Below are 21,132 nucleotides of genomic sequence, written 5' to 3'. Positions count from 1 at the left end.
TCTGTAATGCATTTTTTTTTCCTCTTCAAAACAGATTGTAATTAACTGTGTCATTTCTGCTTATCTAATATTACTGGAGCTTTTCTCTCCAGGTCTGTGCTGAAAAGGGGTTTCTGCCCAATTAGACCAACCCGATCAACATATGTCAAAATGAATGCATCTGGTATTCAAATATTATGCTAATTAGATGTCCATATTTTTTTATTTGCATGTTTTTCAAGGCCTTTTTTCCTATTTTCAATGTCTGCAGGTTGAGGGGTCTGTTCTTAGTGTTCTCCCCTACATTTGACCTTAACCTGGTGTACCATGACTTGTGGTACCTGCAGTGCTGTAACACAGGTACCATTCATCCATTATATGAGACCAGTTTAAAAAAAAAAAGTATAAAATACTGTACCCCCATGCCGTCATTCAGTGAGTTTTACCCTTAGTGATGTTGGTGCAGAAATCTATATATGGGGGTGGTGTGGTGCATCAGTGGACTTTAGTGGCTGCACTCTTATGCATGCACGCTGTCCCTGTGATGAATTCGCCAAGGAGTGTCGGTGATTCTTTAAAACATTTTGAAGCTTTTATTAAGAAACAAGTTGCATAAAATTGGTATGATAGAGTGGAAAATGCCCAGTGGCACTTCAGCTAATGCATGTATAAAGAGAAAATGGATACAAGAAATATACACACACACACGTTCCTACCAAACCATACTACTAATGCTGAAGCATGGTATTCTTTTACCATTAAGTTCATAGGCAGGCAGTGTGGGTAGGGTTAAGGGCTGTGTGGGCAAAGCTTCTATGGAAGTGGTATACTGTAGTACAGTCCTGCATATTAAATGTAGTCTGTAGTGGTATTGTGACATGCAGTAGCAGCCAAGATATTAATGTATTCATGAGGAGCACACGCCATGAAGCTCACAATGCAGCTGTCATTCCAAGGCAATTATAAAAATGGATGACTGTGAGAAGGAACGGTAGACAGGTGACTGGCTGTGGTTGCTCCTGCATACCACCTGATGGGGCATAGGTAGCCTGATTGCTGTTTTTAAATGGAGACAGTGGGTCCAACTTCCCTCTTCACTCAGTAAATCCCCACCATGTGTCTGTGTATGGTGATTACTGAGTAGCTGATGAAATGATCTGGAGGAAGTTGATTGATTGTCTTTGTCACTTAAAAGCAGCCTGGAAAAACAACCGAGTAAAACCAAAAGTACAAAAATAGTCATAAACCCATGTCTACACAAAATATTTTTTACACTAGCACTTTAAAAGTTAGAGGCCTGTGAAAAATCTTGTCATACAGGCATGGTGTCCAGGCAGACACTACCAGTAAGCCTGGTGTGGGATTGAATCCAGAGTACCATCTAAATGAGAGAGGAAAGCTAAGGCAGCCTGTGGCCTGCTGTCTCTCACTTTCTTGGGTGTTTGCGGTACTTCCTTTCTGCACACACTCGCACCTTACAGCTTGGAGTATTTCATGGTACAGGCCTTTACTAAAACAAGGTTGTAACCGGCACAGGTGCTCTTGGAAAGAGCAAATATGGAAATATATCTGCTTTCGCATGGTACCACTCTGATGGTTGGAGAGCGCTTCAGAAGTAAAGGTGCTTTTTGTCCAAGTGACTGTAATGGTGATGACCCCACCCACAATCCATTGGCATGATTAGGCCTGCATTGCTGAGGATTTAGAGACGTGGGACCCTTGACAGACACCCGCTGGTAGACAAGGAAATGCAAAAGTCTGACATGCATGGTAGCAGATAGCAGACCTCGTAATAAATTATTATGGAGGTAAACTGAAAAGCATTAATTTGGTCCTGTTGCAAATTTACTACTAACTTACTAACTGTAGAAAACGTAAGGCATTGTTTCTACTATGCTAACTGTTGAATGTGTAAACCATGCTTTGCTTGTACTACATCAGTTGTAATTCGCTGAAGTTTGGGCATCGGGCTGGCAACTCGGCAACATAAACTTTGCTGAAGGTTGGGTGTCAGGCTGGCAACTCTGCACCATAAAAATCTACTGCCAATCATTAGCGGACCGGAGTTCCACTGTGGCGACCCCTAACCGGGAAAAGACAAACAACAAACGAGCTCTTTCGGCATGTTTTTACTGAATTAAATTGCTAGCCTGCACTGAAACTGTTGCTTTAAATTAGGACCTTGGGTAGTGCTTCATACCCTTTGTTATAGAAACATCCTGTAATGTGTTGCTTTTTCTTATCAACTTTAAAATTTTTTGGAGGCAGCAAATCATTTATTGATATATTAATTCATAACTACAACATTGATTTACATACCTGGTGCAGCAATTGTCTCACAGTTGTTGGTCAGGGTGCCTTATGAGTGCAGTCTGTATTTCCCTCCTCTGTCTCTCTGCCCCTCCCCTGGGTGTATCTTATCTTACGTTCCCCTTGCATACCAAAAACTTGCAAATAGATGTGAAAGACACAATGGACTTTTGTCCAACCAAGTATTTTACAACTTGCTGCTTGTTGGGATAGGCTGCATTTTCCTGTGCAACTCTGGGTAGGGTAAAGCAATATCCGAAGATGAATTGCATTCTCTTTGGGGATTTTCCTTGCAGCCTACTCCCACTAAGTTTAACTTGCCATTGGCCTGCTCAAGGTGACAGCTGGAAGGGAATTGAGCAAAGGTATATAAGCTGAGGGTTCTTAGTTTGATCCATACATTCCTTTGCTGATGTTGTCCAAAGCTGCAAACAAACCTTGGTGAGTTTGAATGCCATACATTGTGCAATACTTGATGTTCAGCCATGCATATGTAGCCTTGCTTTTTGTCACGTATATTCTCTGAACTTGTGTGGTATACTGAGTTGTAAGCCAAGCAACGCAGTAGATTAATTCCAAGTGCTAAATCGTCTAACACGCACACACACGAGACGAGTCGTTCGTATCACTTTCATTCTTTTTGCTACTCTTCCTTAAGTATGCCAGTTTACCAAGATGTGCATCGAGGTGTGTGTCTATATATACACGCGAACACTTATTTATGCTACAGTGTAGATGAACCTTTAGGTGGCATTTGCAAGCCATACTTAAGTTTGCCCTACTGAAAAAAAGGAAGTGAAGTTTTTTTGATGTTGATATTGTTATTCCTGTGCTCTGCAATAGTAAAGCTGCTTGCAGACAGGGTGAACTGTCATTACCACTAAAGTGACTTGAGCCACATGTGTTTTGGTGGTTAGTGTGGATAATCTGAAAGTCATAACCGTTAGTTTGTTGCAATGCAGGCCTGTACTTAATTGAGCAGCTGGGGTGTGTGTTAATGTCTTCATTCACTTTTTTGAAAATCCTTTTAGCTTGCTGTGGTCCCATTCAGTTGTAGTTCTGTTTTGAAAACTAGCTTTTCCTTTGAAGTTTTCTTTCTGTTGGAGCATTGAATCTTTCCAAATCAGTCAGGACAGAAATAATAGTATAGCAGTAAAAGGAGTACAGCATCCTTGCTTCCAGAAGTGAATGTGTACTTGTCCCTTCAGCTGTGTAAGTTTAGATGTAGGAATAATAAAATGCCACACTGCATTTCTTGGACTGAATGATCCTTAAAGTGATTTGTTGATGTTCTGAAAACTGACCGTAGCACTACATGCATAAACATGTACCTATAAACATATACAGCATGCAGTCATAAATTCCCTAACCGTACTTTCCTACATCAGGAAACATTTCATTATCTCATTTGTATATAAAATTAATTTTAAAATGTGGTTTCCTTGCAATGACATAAGTTCAGAGGAGGTTACTAGGCTAATGGCCCCAGGGCCCTTATAAGCTTAGCGAAGTTCGACCCTTGTTCCCTTACAGGTCTAGAGATATGGTCTATGTTATATGCAGATCTAAATCTGCACCGACTGCCCCATATGCAATAGGGACACAGGTGAAACCCCTGGGGTGAATTTGCGATTTCCCATCCATTTGTCCCAAGTTGTGCTTAAAAAGGGTTAATGAGGGGCTCTGTTTATCCTGTCTTGGAAGTTTATACCAGAGGAGAGGCAATCTTTGGGTCTCTCCAGCAAGTCCTGTTGATGTCCCATGCTATGTTAAGGTCTCTAGAGTGAGTGAATCATGTACCATTTGACTTACGAATGTGCAGCATTTCCATTAAGGCAGGATCAGAGGTTGCTCTGTATGTAAGGTACAGATGGTCTCTGAGTAGTCTGTAATACAGAATATGTTTGTGGACATGCAGTTTTGAATGAGTAGATGAAGGCAGATATTCCTTATTAGAACAACCAGCTTAAACTTGCATTTTTTTAATAAAGAAAAACATCTAAAGCAGCATAAAGATCTCTATGATGGATGTGACTGGGTAACCTTATTGTAGGTCTGCAGGTTTTATTGTTTGCATACTGTTTGGGAATGTTGATGTTCCTCTGCTATAGAGTAAGTGTAAGGACACTGTCTTCTAAAGCTGTTGTATTCAGTTTTCTTGTGTCGTGCCACTGAGGGTCTTAGCTAGTTTTTCCGATTCATTCTAAGTTGAAAGATGGATTTTTTCTTCAGTATCACTAATTCTCCACAGTGCCCATAAGTCGATTAACAGTTTTCGTTAGCATACAAAGAAGATGCGTAGGTGTGAAGGGACTAGCCAGAATGTGCCTTACCTTAGAACAGAGCTACCAACTCATTACATTGCCCCATAGTCCTAGGGCTGTTAAGAACCCCAAATGTATGTGCTACTGGTTGCAGCTCGGTCTGTAGTGGCCATTTGCGAGTTGCAACTTTGTAGTGGCCCTTTGTTCTGAGTTACAGCTCTTCCAGTTGGTGCTTGCAGCGTATATTGTTCCTGGTCTGCAACTCATTTGGTCTTTTGAGTTGGATATTTCAGTCGCTTCAGGTTTTCCAGATACTGTAGTCAGAACAGAAGTCCACATTTTTCTCCCTGCATGTACCATTGTTTTGTTGAAGTAGAGGGCTCTGCTGTGGACTAAGTTATCTTCTCCAAAACTGCTTTCTGTTGAGGGCACTTTCCTTCCAATCATATTAAACAACTGTTGGGAGATTTTTTTTTTTTTGTTCTGTTAGCCAGCCAGCCAGTTGTGCAGCTTAAAACGGCAGTAGTGCATATGTGAATGTGTGTTTTCTGCAACTTGATGATGTGTGGTAGGAAGGGGGACAGAGAGGATTGTTATGTAAATTAAAAAAAAAAAAAAAAAAGGTGTATGTTCAGCCCCCCCCATGCTTAGTCACTTATTATATTCTAGTCTGTCTTGTACATTTAGTAGGTTCATAGGTAAGTTCTAGGCTAGCTGCTCTTGCAAGACATTTTAAGCCTAGACACTGGAAAATACAGAATCATCTGCAGTGGTTTTGCATGTAATTAACAGTTTTAATTTTTCTTATTTTGAGTTCATTTGCACAGCAGCTGTAAAATGTGTGCAGTAGGACTGGAATTTAGTTTGCTTACTTACATTTTGTCCCTTTGCACGTGATCTTTATGGCAAAACTGGTTCCTAACAGTGCATTTCCCACCTTTCGAGCAAACTTCCTCCGAATGTGAGTTTTAACCTGTTGGTGATTGTATACATTTTTCATAAATTAGCATCTGCAGTAAACTGTAGCATAGCTGAAATGTCGCAAGCCCACGGGGAGACAGAGTACATAATCTTTCAACTGCTCCTGATTTTGCCGCATTTTTGTACCATCCCTCATAAAATATTTGATTTTAGGGTAACTCACTGATACTTTACATTCAGTCAATGTCTGACATTTACAGTTTCATAGTTCCTGTTTAGAAAATGCATGTTGATACAAATCCTATTCTGTTCTTTTCTCAGGGATTTTTTTGTCCTTTATTCCCCCACTGCCCACATGCACACTATTTTGGATTTGTCCAGAATTCTTGGGCAAAGAAGTTGAGATGGCAGGGTACATTGGCTTACTTGGCTGTGAGACGTATATGGTGCTTATGACCCTACAGGGATCAGAACTTAATTCTCTAAATTATTAATTTCTGATGTATTGCTTTGAAAATGTTGCCAGCAGTGTTTGTCTGTGCAAACAAGATATTCTAAATGGGGAAAAGGAAGTGACTGGAGTTTACATAAAATAGACCTGCATGTATATGTTATAGATATGAAGTACATATTTTAAATGACTATTGTGTGGTCCCTCCTCCCACTTTATCAAATCCATCCCAAATAACCATGAACTTTACACAGCTAAACAGAGCTCACAAAGTAAAAATGGTAGACTCTACAATAAACTGGAAACTCCAAACACCAAAATGGAAGGATAATCAGTTTTTTAATGCATTGTGAGAATACTGTCAACAGTCATCAGTAGGACATCTACTGTTATGGTAAGTTCTTCCACAACTGTAGTAGTTTATAATCCAGTGTAAATAGATGAAACAATCTGAATGCTGTTCTATGTTCTTTAAGTTTTAAGGTAATGCATCTGCTGTCATCAGCTTGTATAACCCTGGTTCTTTTTAATTTAAAGATTACAATTTAAGGACAGAGCAGAACAACATTCTGTGAGAGTACGCTGACCGTGGGCAGCACCCATAGTATTAATCTATTATTTAGTAGCGCACACTTGCATGATTCCATTTAACATTCTGTTTTGTGACTTGGTATTATGCGTGCCATAGAATAATAATCCATCCATCCATCCATGCTATGATTGTTCTTCCGTACCACACACATGCACATACTCAAACCTGTAGCCAATTTAGAATGTGCAGTCCACCTACTGCATGCCTTTTAGAATGTGGGAGGAGCACAGAACACCCAAAGAAAACCCATGCAGACACAGGGAGAGCATGCAGATTCCGACAAATGGGGACCCAGCCGAAAATCAAAACAGCAAACCTCTTGTTATGAGATGATGATGTTACCTGCTGTGCCACTGTGCTGCATTATATGGCACTTAAAAAAATGTGCACAGTTCCCCAAGTTATGGGGTGCTGTAGTAAAGTGTTAACAATGTGGTCATTGGAGACTTTGCCTTAAATCTCATTAGCTTTGTGAAATGGAAATGTTCTTGCTAAATGTTGTGCATGGGGAAAAATGTGTTTTAGAACTGTGGTAATCCAGTAGTTAGTTCTGGTTTTGGAGTTTACCGAGCAGTTCTATTCTTTTCATATGCCTTCAGTAGTGTACTCATAACCTCAACACCTGGATTACATGTCAAGATGTGTATCTTTGAAAATGAAAGGGTGCATTTCTCTGCCATAATTACACACAAACATTCATTAATACGTTTCTGTGATGAGTTTGTTTGTCCATACCTTTAACATGCTTAGTAATGCTGCCTGTGTGTGTGTTCTTTGCAACTGGTGATGTTGTGGGATTGTTGAGAGAGAGAGACGCACATCTTTGGGATTTTACAGTTTAAAGTGTTTTTGCATTTATCCTTTGGAGGCTTGGCTTTATAGGTCCAGTGTTGTCTGCTCTGTTCAACCTGTGGGACTTGGATCCAGCTCTGATCTGACATTGGTCAATTCCAAAGCCTTCAGACATTGGTCAATTCCAAAGCCTTCAGCCCATTTTCACTCCACCTCCCTTACCCATAACTCCCTCTGATCCATCAACTCCAGGTCTAGTTTGCCACCATTAATGTCTGCAGCTTTATCTTTGGCTTCACTTGGGGTGCTTGTCTGCCCAACAGCTTGGTAAACAGCTTGAAGATGTACGAGCCACAGACCAAAGACTCCTTATGGAGTTTGGACCCATCTCAGCCTCTGACTTTAAGAGGATGTTCTCTTCTAGAGAGAAGGGTTGGATGTCTTCAGCTGGCACCCCCTTCTCAGTATTCATCTGTTCCTCTGGCCAGTCTTCAGTCTGCTCTGGGACAGCCTGCGTCAACTGGCCTCCAGGTTGCCTGCGTCAACTGGCCTCCAGGTTGCCCCCTTGGTGAGGTTACCCGAGTCTATTTTTGTAGAAGAGCTTGGTGTAGGATTGGAGTAATCTTTCTTGCCTTACCCAATAGGGTAGTGGTTGGCTGCTTTTTTTTTTCTTTTGGGTAGTTCTGATATAGTTCGTTAGGCTAGGTAGCTTAGATACTTTCTCTCCTTTTCCTTCCTGCTTTTTTCCCTCTTTAGGATTAGCTGTTTTACTGCTGTTTTGTGTGTGTGTGTGTGTGTGTGTGTGTGTGTGTGTGTGTGTGTGTGTGTGTGGCGGTAGGATGGACAAGGGGTTTAAAACGTGCATTTCCTGCTGGCACTAAAAACATCTCCAGCTCTGAGTATTCTGAGCCCCTTTGAGGTCAAAGGGGCACCTTTGGGCAGGATAGCTTCCCCTTGTAATCCTCCTCTTCTGTCGCTGGAGTGCTCCCCATATCCATCCTAATTCAGAGCCTCCCCGGATCAGATCCAGCATTTGAGGTCATCTTCACGTAGATGTCAAAGCCATCCTTGGTGGCCTCATTTGTCCTGTCATCTAGGTCAATGGGCAGCATCAACCAGTCTGATCTGGGGCAGTTTATGTGTTCTTTTATGTGTTCTTTTTTTGTAGGTACAGATGCAGTTGGGGCTTATCCCCTTGGGTCCAGTTTTGACACTGGGGCACTCGGCTTCAGGTTTAATCACTCTGCCCCTTCAGATCTGAGGTCTTGGGGCCCTTCAGATCTGAGGTCTTGGGCCAGTTGAGTTTTTGCCGTCCGGATTAGGTCTGACAGCCTGGCAGTCTTTGGCTCCATCCTGTTCCTTGATGGCCTTAACCCTGACTTAAGTGCCATTGGTACCTTAGAGCTGTAGCATCGAGGCTGGAGTTTCTGGTTTAGGGTTGACGTTTCCTGCTTTTGGATAGTAACTCCCTCTCTGAGCATCTGAGCTTCAGCTTTAGACAGCTCAGCTCCAGTCTCAATGTGGGGTTTAGGCACTGCTCCCTCTGGTTCCGGGACTCAAGGGGCCCATCTCAGCCTCTGACATTAAGAGGATGTTTTCTTCTAGAGAGAAGAGTTGGATGTCTTCAGCTGGCACCCCCTTCTCAGTATTCATCTGTTCCTCTGGCCAGTCTTCAGTCTGCTCTGGGACAGCCTGCGTTGACTGGCCTCCAGGTTGCCCCCTTGGTGGGGTTACCCGACTCTTCCCCCACATCTCCAGTGTGTCAGAATGGGAGTTTTTAAGGGAGAGAGAGTGCAAGAAGCAGCACTTGGATTCTCTGGAGGAGTCCCTCACCAAGGATACTGACCTTCGAGGAAGGAAAGGGCTCCCTCAAGTCCTCGCTTGATGAGACCTCCTTTGGTGATTTCTTGGAGCTGCTTCACCATAGCAAGGACTGGGTCACTGATGCGCCATCTCTGGAGAAGTTATTTTTTCTGGAGGTGTTTGGAGTAGACCCATCCACGCCTTGGATGGTTCCCTCTCAGGATGCCCTTATAGACCTGGTGTCCTGGAGGGCATGGAGGGAATCTGACACAGAAGAACCTATTCCTAGGAAGATAGACAAAGTTCTTGCCCTCCCCAAAGACGGGCTTCATTGTAGCAAAGGCCCAGCCCGTCTGTGCCATTGTGTTGGCAGCAACCACCAAAAAGGAGATTTTTTTGAGGGGAGCTCCTTGATTCACCCCGAAACAGGGAAGCTCTGGATCAGAGGGGAATTAATTGTATGCCTCATCCACCTTTGCTTTGAGGGCTGTTAACTACTTATCGCACTTGACAAGGCTCTAGCAAGACCATGTCTCTGAAGTGTCAAGCACCCTCAAGACATAATAGTCTTAAGATACCCAGAAGAAGCTGGAGACTCTACCTTGACTTCCATCACCAGTCTTTCAATGAGACTCCTCTCTAATCCAGCTGATGAAGTGTCCAGAGCAACATGTTCCAGGATTGTGATGAGGTGCCACACCTGGATGTGGATGTACAACTTTGAGGAGTGCTTCAAAGTATGCTTCATCAGTTTCCCTTTTGACGCATCTTGCTCATAAGTAGTTACTAAATCTTACTGTGGCAGATGGGATTTTTCAGTGCTGGGGCACTCTGTTCTAACCTGTTTGTGTCTCCGTCCAACGCCAAGTTGCCTGAGACCGAATCGGGGAACATCTTTACAATATCAATAAGCAAGACATGAATGCTTTAGCAAAGCATGTTGTTAAGGAAGGGGCAGGAGATAAGTTTTAAATTCATGGTTATTGAGAAGTTATTTGTCACAGATAGTGGGGGAGATGTTAATGTTCAGACAGAGAGGTTAGAGACAAAATGGATTGTCAGACTTGCTGCACATAAGGAAAGAGGGATAAATTACTTTGTGCCTTTAAAACCTGTGCTTAAATTAAGATCATTAAAACATTGATTGGCTACTTAATGTATGTATACCTACTGGGTCTGAGGAATTTTTAAATCTGAAGAAGCACTGCTTACTAGTGCGAAAGCGCTAGTCCTCTTGATACGTACTATTTTGTCTAGTAAAGTGTTCAGCCAGCTTCTATGGTTTATGGGAAAAAAATTATAAACTAAAAATTAACTGGTATATAGTGGTGTGTTGCATACATATCATGTTACACAGTACTCTCCCCCCCAATACAAACTCAAATAGTGGTATGCTGGTCTGTCTGGTACTCTACCTATGCTAGCTATCTGCAGAAGTGTAACTTCATACCCGTCTTATTCGGAGTAAAAAAAAGTGATCTCTAGCTATTTGAGATCCCCCCCCCCCTCTCAATCCTGCTGGCTTTTCATGATCATTCCTAGCACCAGGATTCTGAAAGAACAGTTTAATTTTTGAGAATGTATTGCTGTTTTAGTCTAAATTCTTGAAAACTGCTGTTAGTTGTATATATACTGTGTAATTTGGCCCGGTGTGCCTTTCAGGTGTTTGTAGTTTGTTCCAGTTTGTGGTTCCTTTCTGAGAAAATGGAGGAGGGAGGCAAAGAGTTTTGCATACTGAAAAGTCCTGGTTTTCTAGCCAGGTCTGTGGAGTCCATACCAATCTTGGACAGCTCCACCATTTGTTATTTTTTCTTATTGCAAAATGCTTTTTTTTCCCTCATTTTTACTCTAACCACTAGTCTTGCATACAAAGAAAACATAATTTAAATAGTAGTCACCTGATCCTGTTTCTGTTTACGCCATTGTGACACTTGCATACATCTTGGATTTCCTTGTAGAATTTATTGTATAGTCTATGACATCACATAGGCTAATAAGAGCAACTGTATGAAAGAGTTTTGTGATTTCTGGGACATCACAGTAGTTAGGCTGGTTACTGACTCCATTTCCAGGAAAATGTTTTTAAACCTTGGAATTAAATGCGTTAGTTTTGATGTTCTTCATCTCACATTGCTGCAGTCATAACCTGTGGGTAGTCCGCTGTCCTCGGTCAGCCCGAATACCAAAAGTATTAGGCTGGCGTCGGTCATGGGCGCTCAGATCTGATGTCAGTGCGTCCCGGTATTAAAGCGCATGACCGACGTCATATACTCAGTCTTTTTTGCCGCATGGTCTGAAGCAGAAGCAGCGTTTGCAAGTGCCGTTCGGCGTTCTGAAATTTTCGTATTTCGAGTTTCAGACCGAAACCGAGTTGGGCTAAGTACCCCGTTGGGGAATATTTTTGTTTTTTCTTGCCTCAGTTTATTCCGGATGTCAGAAAAAGTGAATAATTGTATTTCTTGTGGGAAACGGATACCGCATAGGGATTACCATTCTCTCTGTATTCCTTGTTTGGGGCCTGAGCACGTAGTGGTGTCGCTTTTGTGCTAGGTTTAATAAGCGCACCATTAAACGTAGGTTAGATTGCGCTAGGCTTGTATTTGGTAAGCAGTGTAATTACAATATGCCGTCGGATCCTCCGACTCCCGCTTCTGCTAAGAAGCGCAAGGAAAAGTCGTTAAGGTCCAAGCAGGATGAGTCGTCCGTTCCGGACGCCGGTTCTTTAGAAACTACGCTGGAATCTGTAGATCCAGCCGAGGTTTCAGCTGAGTCTCAGGGGGAGACATTAATTTTGCAAGATGTGGCCTCTCAGGAGTCTGGTCAGGCTGAGGGGGCCTCTCAGGTTGCTGTACTTCCTTCTTTGCCTAAGGTGGTTAGGCCTTCTCCTTCAGTCTCTAAGGTACCTTCTAAGGGCAGGCCTGGTTTGCCTTCCTCAGGTGTCAGTCCTAGTTCTGCAGGCTCTGTGCCTAAAAAACACATGCTGAAAATCGCAGAAGATTTAATTTCCTTAATCAGGGGTTCTATGCCCCCGCCAGATAAGAGGCCTAGGGTGGAGCCAGAGGTAGAAATTTTGGAACAGGCTTCAGATTACTCAGTCTTCGGCTGAAGACGCTCAGGATTTTCCTCCTTATTCAGATTCGGACGCAGAGGATTCCAGTCCTTCTGCTTCTCCTCCAGAGGATTTTTCCTTCTCAGAAACCTTGCATTCTATGAGGGAGCATTTTAAATGGGAAGGTCAGGATTTCTCGGATTCCCGTAAGAGGCTTAGGGAATATTTGTTTTTGCCACAACATCGGCCCTTAGCTATACCTCCTGTTTTGGATGTTGTTCAGGATGTTTTCTCTGAGGCTTCCCTTAATCCAGACTCTTTGCCTCCTGCGCCAGTTAAACCAGATAGGTATTACAGAGTGCCTGAGGCTCATAAATATCTGTATAAGAGCCCAAGGGCTGACCCAGAAACTATTAGTCAGGGGCCTAAGGGTGTCAGGGCTTCTGTTGTAAAGAACCCAGTTCCTATGGATAAAGATTCTAGAGCTTTGGATAGGTGGGGTAAAAAGGTGTACACCTCTTCCACTCTAGCAATGAGGGCTTTGAATTGCCAGTTTCATATGTTAAAGTACCAGAATTATCTCCTTACTCAATTAAAATCTAAGGTAGATGCTTTGGCAGAGGGCATAGAGTGTAAGGAATTACAAGAGTTGGTTCATGCCTCTGATCAGGTGGGTAAGCATTCTTTGCAGTGTGGTTTCGATGCTTTACAGGCTTCTTCCAGGGTGGCTGCCACTGGATCAGTTATTCGCAGGCACGCCTGGCTTAAGGATCAGAATTTGTCAGAGCATGTTAAAGCTAGAATTTTGGATGCTCCTTTACAGTCTGAAGTTTTGTTTGGTCCTCCTGTGGAGTCTGTCTTAAAGAAAATGGAAGACAAGGCTAAGTCTATGCAGACTGTTAAAGATTTTTTGCAGGTGCAGCCCCCTAAGTTTAGCAGAAATTGGCCTACTAAGGGATGGCTTACCCTTCTTCTGATTTACAGTCTAGGGGCAGATCTAGACGTGGTAGGGGCAGAGCTCAGGGTTCTTTCAGGCCTAGAACGTGGAGCTCCCCTGCACAATCTACTAGTGAGGGCAGGGGCCAGTCCTTTCGTAAAACAGGCCCAATGACCTGCGACTTCAGCTGCCAGATCCCTCCTGTCTGGCAGCTCCTTTGGGAGGAAAGTTAGCACTTTTCAAGCAAAACTGGCTTTTAGTCACCCAGGACAAATGGGTATTGGACATTATAAACCGAGGCTACAAGTTTTATTTCCACACATTGCCTCCTTTCAAAGGCATGCCAGACGTTCCTCCTCAGCAGTTTATGTGCATACACACATTTTTTGTTTGTTTTATTTTTAATAAAAGAGTGGCAAAGGTCAGTATTTTGAGGTGCAGCAGTAAAATGGTTAAATCTCTTAACTTAGCTTTTTGGAAAGTAATTCCATTAATTTGCAAGTTGCAAGGCTACTTTGATTCGCTAATTTTTTGAAAATTTGTGATAATGACCCCCTGTAAAGTTTTGTGGAATGTCTTAGTACAGTCTCATTTTTCCTGGCCCCATGCAGCAGAGGGATAAAGCCCTTACTGTGCCCCAGATGACCCATGTTCTAATAGTGGCATGTGCACTGAAGGAATGGAAGAAAGTGTATGTTGCTGGGTTGGCTGTCTGGTGGAAAGTGCTTCTTCCTAGGCTTGCATTAGTAGCAGCATTAAGACCCTGGAAAATTCTGTGCTGAAAGTGGTATACAGCTTGTTTGTGGGATTGTTTGTGCTGTGAACAGCGCACGCATCTCCTATAAGCAGTAATTTCAGAGCTCCCAGTGATTGTGCTGAGTGGATGGGGGTTAGTGATGATGGTGCACCAGCGTCCTATCTCTGCTCAGACTCTGATGTGGGTCAGGTTGAGGCTGAAGGAGGCTAAGGTGGGTCTGGTAGACTTCCCAGATGAGGAGAGGGGAGCTGGTAACCGCTGTTAACCAGCTATGGGGAAGGGGGGGCAAAAAAAAAAAAAAAAGTACAGGCTCATTTCGAGTTTCTTGTTTTGGAGGCATTGACCAAGAAGGCAATAGTCGTACATCTGGAAGTTTGCTGTAAACTAACTTCACGTTGGTGACCACTGTATTCAGTATTTGTATGTTGTCATAAAAGTAGCAGGCGTAGAAGAAATGCTATATGAACTTCTTTAGTATGTTGTGCAAGCCATTCATTTCTTACCCTTACACTGCTCATGAGTGCAAGCCATTCATTTCTTACCCTTACACTGCTCATGAGTGCAAGCCATTCATTTCTTACCCTTACACTGCTCATGAATGGTAAATAAGTGGAAAAGCCTGGTAGTGCTGCTGAAGAGTGGCCTTTGAAGAACTTTTGCTTGCATCTCCACCTGAGACCAGCAGAGGAGGGTACAGTATCTTAATCAGTGACATAACTTTTCTTTTTGTTTACTCTACTGCCAGGATGTATTTGCTAACTTGAGCATATGTATTAACTGTAATAAAGCCAGTGTATTAAGTATTTGTGTATTATTCTTGTAACAGTTCTAGCTAATATTTTTTCTTGGTCTGCTTGCTGTGATTTTGTTTTTCCTGTTGAATGAGCTTTTAATGCTGTAAGGGTTTTCAGGTGCAGCTCTAGTTAGTCCCTTCGTTGCTTTGTCTAATTATCCTTGACATTTCAAGGGGTGGGACCAGCTACATCATGAATTAAACACTGTTTTGTATTAATATCAGCCAACAGTGCAGTAATTTGTCTTAATACTGTTCAGCAGCATAGATGCATCTTTTTTGTTGGGGGGGCGACTACTCAAAACTGAATTCTGACTGTCAGAAATTCTTGGGAAAAAGAAATGTTGGTTTCTTTGCAAATTTATTTTTGAGTCCTGTAATGTACATTCGGAAGACTAAATCTCATTTGTTTGTGGTGGGTGGTTCCTTGTATTTGTGCTGTGAAGTCCTCATTTGGGTCTACAGGATGTATCTAGTGGGTGGCTTTCTATCCTTGCGCCTAGCTGACTCACTCGTTCTTCTGTTGAGGAGAGATTACTGTGACCAGTGCAGTGCACCAGCCCCCCACCCCATCACCAAGATGGATGAGCTGGTATTGCATGCTCATTCCCATCCTGCGATGCTCATTCCTCCAGAGCCCAGCTTAGTCAAACACAGGTTATCTGGAGTCCACACACGGCTTTATTCCTTTTACTCCTCTGCATCATGGGTCTGGGCTCTCATTTGTATGTCTTGAAGGACTGTTACATCTGTCTATCTCTTGCTCACTGCTACTGTCTTTTCATTGGTACCAGTTTATTTTTGTGTCTGCATCCTGTGTGCTATGTCCTTGCCTGAGACTAGTGAGCATTATAAAGTAGTACAGTAAGGCTCAACTGCTGCTTCAGAAGCCATGCCTCTGAACGTTCTTGTGCACTTGGCATTACTGTGACTTTGTCAGCCATATGCAGAATCATGAACGAATAACAAAACCAAGCCAAGAATTGAAGATAATTGCCCAGCAGGAACAGGACCCGGAACTCACTCCACAGCCAAGGGGATAAGCCCCAACTGCATCTGTACCTACAAAAAAGAACACATCAACTGTCCCAGATCAGACTGGTTGATGCTGCCCATTGACCTAGATGACAGGACAGATGAGGCCACCGAGGATGGCCTTGACATCTACGTGAAGATGACCCCACAGCCAAGAATGTAAATAAGTCTTTATTACAGTGCACAAAACATAAAACGAACAAAACCAATGAAGATTTACAAGATTTGGATGGCAGGCACATTATTTGCAGAAAGGGCAACTTTACGATCTATAATTACACTGAGTTAACACCCACCCAGGATTTTTTCAATCTATTCTCGAGGGGTTTTCATTATGTTCCCCTACGTCCTTCCATTATAACAAACACATTAGTGGACCTTAAGTTATTTATTAGACAATTGAATCTTACTTTATTTTTTAAAGGGCAGACCAATTTTAACAAAGAGTTAACTAGGTCTAGTATGTTCAATCCACCTGTTCACCCCTCCCTTAAGGTTTTTGAGGAATTGGTGGAAAAGGATATTAGGGGTCTTAAACGTGGTCAGCATTCCACACACCCTACTAATATGAGTATCACGGAGATCGAACGTATTGACTTATTGAGACGTGAAGGGTGTAGGGTTATGAAACCAGATAAGGGAGGGGGTGTAGTGTTACTGTATGCTGTTGAATATGAAGCCTATCTGCATAGTATGTTACAGGACACAGACCAGTATGACCTTGTATCCCTAAACAAAATCAATATTGCTTACTCTAAAATTAATTTTCTTTTACACGACCACCGTTTTGCAAGGGGCATTCAACGAACAACTATACAATTTTTTGTATGTTGACAGACCAAGAATCCCGGTCATTTTTGGGATTCCCAAAACCCATAAAAGTTTGGACCCAATTAAATTTAGGCCGATTGTCTCAGGTGCAGGTAGTACCATCGAACCCTTTGCTAAATTTATCGATGTCAGTGTTAAGAGCTTTTTATCTTCCATAGAACATATTTGTAAAGATTCATGGGAATTTTTGAAAGGAATCAATCACCATTTGTTCAGTCCGGACTTGTTTATGGTTACCATTGACATTATTGAACTTTTTCCAAGCATTCCTCACCGAACTGGTCTGGAATGGTTTGGAGAAGTCCTGGTAAACAGTCTGGACTGGGCACTAAGATCATTAATCTGGTGCTGGTGTTGGAGTTCATGGAAATTGTGCTGGAGAACAACTTTATCTATTTTAATGGAGAATTTTACCGGCAGAGAAAAGGGGTTGCGATGGGTGCCCCCTGTGCTTCATCATATGCTAATATAGTGCTATACCATTGGGAACGTAATTTCATCTTTTCTAGTCAATGGATAGAACATATAGCACATTACAGGAGGTACCTAGATGATATTTGTTTGTTGTGGAAGGGGACAGTAGAGAATTTTGGAGAGTTTATTAATTACATCAACTCTAGTACTGAATTTTTGAGGTTCACTCACAAGATTGACAAAGATGCACTAAATTATTTAGATGTGACCCTTTTCAAGGATTATGAGAATCAGAAATTTCAATCTAAATTATTTAGAAAGGCCACGTTCTCTAATTCATACCTCCATTTTGACAGCGGACATCCCCTTTACCAGAAAAGAGGTATAATTAAAGGGCAGCTCATTCGAGCATCTAGAATGTCCAGCTCCTTAGGAAGCTTTATTGAAGAGGTTTACACCCTTACAAATTTGTTTTTAGAGAAAGGTTACCCTGCTTCCTTAATTGACAATTTGAGTTGTACTTAATAGGGAGCTTAAATATTCCCCTTTGTTAGGAACTGGTTCTTCAGCCCTTGATTGTGATGGAGGTGTGAAACAACCTGATTTGAAAAATAATTTTATTCACACTTATTCAGCTAATTCCCAGGAGATAGAGAACATCATTTTGAAGCACTGGCCTATACTCACCCTACATGATGAACTGAAACAATTTGTGCAGGACCGTCCCCATTTTGTTAGGAAAAGAGACACTAACTTAAAAGATCTGTTTGAGATGAAACAAAATTCTAGGGTAGTAACTGACTCTTTGAAATGTGGTACCCACAAATGTGGGAGTTGTAAGCAGTGTAGTGCTATGATTAACAACAACACAGTTTACATTCCCTCTAGGAAATTTAAGTTCAATTCCAACAAATATTTCAATTGCGGATCTAAGGGAGTGGTCTATTTGGGAATATGTATGTACTGTTCATAGGTTCATAGGCGTGTACTAGGCTAATGGCCCTGGAGCCTTTACAAGCCTAGCCCATAGGATTCCCCTGTCACATATGTTTTTCTTTATAACTATCGTCAGTCCAACATTACATAACTTGCTCAATTCCTGCCTTCACTTAAACCTCACTCCTCCTGAACATTATTCTGCATGATTTACTCCCACTATTTCCATTTATTTCTATGCAATTTGCTCCTTCCTTTTCTAAAAATCTCTCTTCCAGTTCTTTTATTTCCTTTACAATATTCAATACTTCAGATACAGTTTGTTAACATTTTGATTTCCATTTTCTAGTAATTGTTTTTGGTGGCCAAAAGAATTAAACTTGCCAAGGTCTTACTATTTCTAGACAATTCAGATATTGTGTGTCTGCTCAAAGGGATACTTCCTTAACCATTTGCACACCCAATATTTCTGACGGTAGTTTATTAGGATTTCTTTTAAATCTGCCAACTCACTACAATCTCAAAATGTATGCTCCCAGTTATCTCTTTCTTCCACATCGCATCACCATCATTTGCTGTCTACTTGAGAAATAATTCTTTGAAGTTTGCTGGGGGTATAAACATACCTATCCAAACACTTCCAAGCAAAAATACTAAACACCTTTTGGACTTTGTTTTTCCAGTCTCCTTTCCCAAAATATCAAAAATTGATTATTGTATGTCATGCAATATTTTATATGTCCCACTTACTACCACTTTTTAACACCTTATGTTCTAGATTCAACTAAAAACTTTACTAGAACGTGTCTCTCCCTTAAGATTCTCCTATCACTTTTTCTTTGCCTATACTCAGACATCAATGCCCGATAGAGAAGATAGCCTCTAGCCCAAAACATCTTAGACTCATCCCACTCTTACCTTATCTTTTCTACTTATTTGCTCCCAATACCTTGGTTCCTTTGTCAGTTTTCTCCAGTAATTCCAGCTTCTCTCTCGGCTATTTTTTATAACCATGCAAATGTTTCAAGGATGGGCATGAATGCCCTTCTAACCTTGTAATATACCAATATCTAAACTAGTGCTTGCCTTAATGTAATTTGGTAGACTACTCCATGCATGTAGGCAAAACTGAGAGACCCCTAAGGAGAAGGGTTTATGAGCATCTTTGATGTTTCAAAAGGTAAAGAGAACAACGCCTTTTATAAACATCTACAAGGCTGTAACAACATGGAATTGAAGTTTTTAGTTTTAGAACAGGTATTACCCAACATTAGAGGAGGTAATTGGGAGGCCAGGTTAGAATACTGCAAACTTTATTGGCAACTGAAGTTGGACGCGGGTAGGTCCCCTGGTTTAAATGAGAATATTAATATTAGTAGTGTTTTAAGATTGATAATGGACCGACTGTAAAGTCTCAATGGAGTAGTATATATATTTATATATTTTTATTTCTATTTTTATTTGGGTTGTGATTTGTGATTTTTACAGTTACTGTTTTTCTAACTTTTTTTAACTTTTTTATTGTTTCATTTGAAGAATTTGTTTATAAGTCACTATTAGTTTATACATTAGATAACTATTAATTTCATATGATTGTGTGATATGTTTTTGATATGTTTTAGTGCCATTTTTTAGGCACAGACTTGGTTTATTATTCAGTGTGCTTTGTGATTTTTTTAACATTGGCATTCAAACAACTAAGGTGTGGTTTAGATCAAAGTTTAACAATCTTGGTCATGTGATCTGTTTTTACTATTTAACATCTTTGAACGGATTACACCCTGTTTTCACCTTGAAAGCGCTTGTTTTTTTGTTTTGTGCACTGTAATAAAGGGATATGCAGAATCATGTTGTACAGCTGACCTCCAAATTCATTTACTTGTGTTAATCAAAGAAGACCAAGGGAAATTAGGCTTATACACCAGTGAAACTCCCTTCCTTTTAATAGTAGAGAAATCTCCTGATGTGTGTAAAAATAAAGCTTTTTATAAAGCTATAAGTATACAAGTAGAAACTAGAGGAATGCGTGTCTGCATCGGATATGATGAGAGAATGCGTGTCTGCATCAGATATGATGAGACAAGTGAACTAATGTGTCTTTTTTTGTATTGTCTTTACTTAAAACACAATACTGAAATTTTCTTTGTAAAATGCTGAGTTAGATATCTTGTAGACGAGTCTTGGAAGGATTTGTACAACATTCAGAAAGTGCTGCCATATGACTCATGCAGTATCTGTTTGTTGTAGGAGGGCTTTATACTGGAATAGTGAGGGAAGGCAATATATTAGCCCAACATTACATTAGGTCAGAACAGAGTACTGTGAAGTAAACTGCGCATCTAGTAATGTAGACGACATACGATGTTTATCTCGCCTTCGTTCTTGCTAGTTGGGTTCGGAGCCGATCCTCTGCTCCGAATCGGCCATCTTCAATAGCTCGAGAGCTGTTTACTGGCTCGAGGCTACCCCTTATCCCATAATGCCTAGCAATAGCTACCCAGATCTCATTTGCCGCTTCAGCTGCGAGGTGTCGTTTTTCTGGCTCAGGCTAGTATATTAATATTTTGTGTAAATTCTCTCTAGAATTTAACTCTTCTAGTATATTTTTCTGTTTTATTATTAGTGATAGTGTTGTTACTGTTGTAGTTAACTGTTTGTTCTATAGTGTCCCTTTTTTGTAGAACTCGTTTAACTTGGAGAGTTCTCCCCACCCCTCCCCCCTTTCCCTGGTTAGCCATTTAACTTGGAGGCTTTCCTATTGTTTTTTTCTTCTAGGTTAGCCGTTTAAATTAGAGGCTATCCTATTACCTTTACAAAAAAAAAAAAACAAACTTTATCTATATCCTTCTAGGTAGTACTTGTGTGCCTTCTTTTTGTAGGTGTGCCTTTTTTGTAGAACCGAATATTGTTGTTCTTATTGTCTGTTGAATTGGTTGGTTTCCTTTTTCCAGTACAGCATGTCCAAGAAAGCTAAGGTTTCTGGGTTTAAGCAGTGTGACTCATGCTGTCAGAAAATGTGTCTGACAGATGGGCACACTTCTTGCATCTATTGTTTAGGCGCTGTGCACCTGCAGGACTCTTGTTCTGTTTGCCATGCCTTTAGTCCAAGAGTCCTGCAGGAGCGTAAGAATAAGTTGATTCTTAGGGGTCTGTTAAAACTCCAGATTCACCGGCCAAGAGTTCACAGCCAGTGAATTCCCCTAAAATCCACTAAGCCGGCTCCAATTTTGGAGCCGACTTCGGTACAGGATTTTCCTTCAACGTCCGT

At 41.4% G+C, this 21,132-nt stretch overlaps 1 protein-coding gene across 3 annotated transcripts in view; it reads left to right on the top strand.

Moving 5' to 3' along the window:
• ZZZ3 (zinc finger ZZ-type containing 3) overlaps positions 1 to 21,132 on the top strand; it is a 1,369,419-nt gene that overhangs the window by 65,099 nt on the left and 1,283,188 nt on the right. The window lies entirely within an intron of this gene.

This window comes from Protopterus annectens, chromosome 10.part0 (genome assembly GCF_019279795.1).
Source record: "Protopterus annectens isolate FY-2018-M chromosome 10.part0, PAN1.0, whole genome shotgun sequence".
Classification (NCBI taxonomy): domain Eukaryota; kingdom Metazoa; phylum Chordata; order Ceratodontiformes; family Protopteridae; genus Protopterus; species Protopterus annectens.
This window is presented reverse-complemented; position numbering and strand designations above follow the sequence as displayed.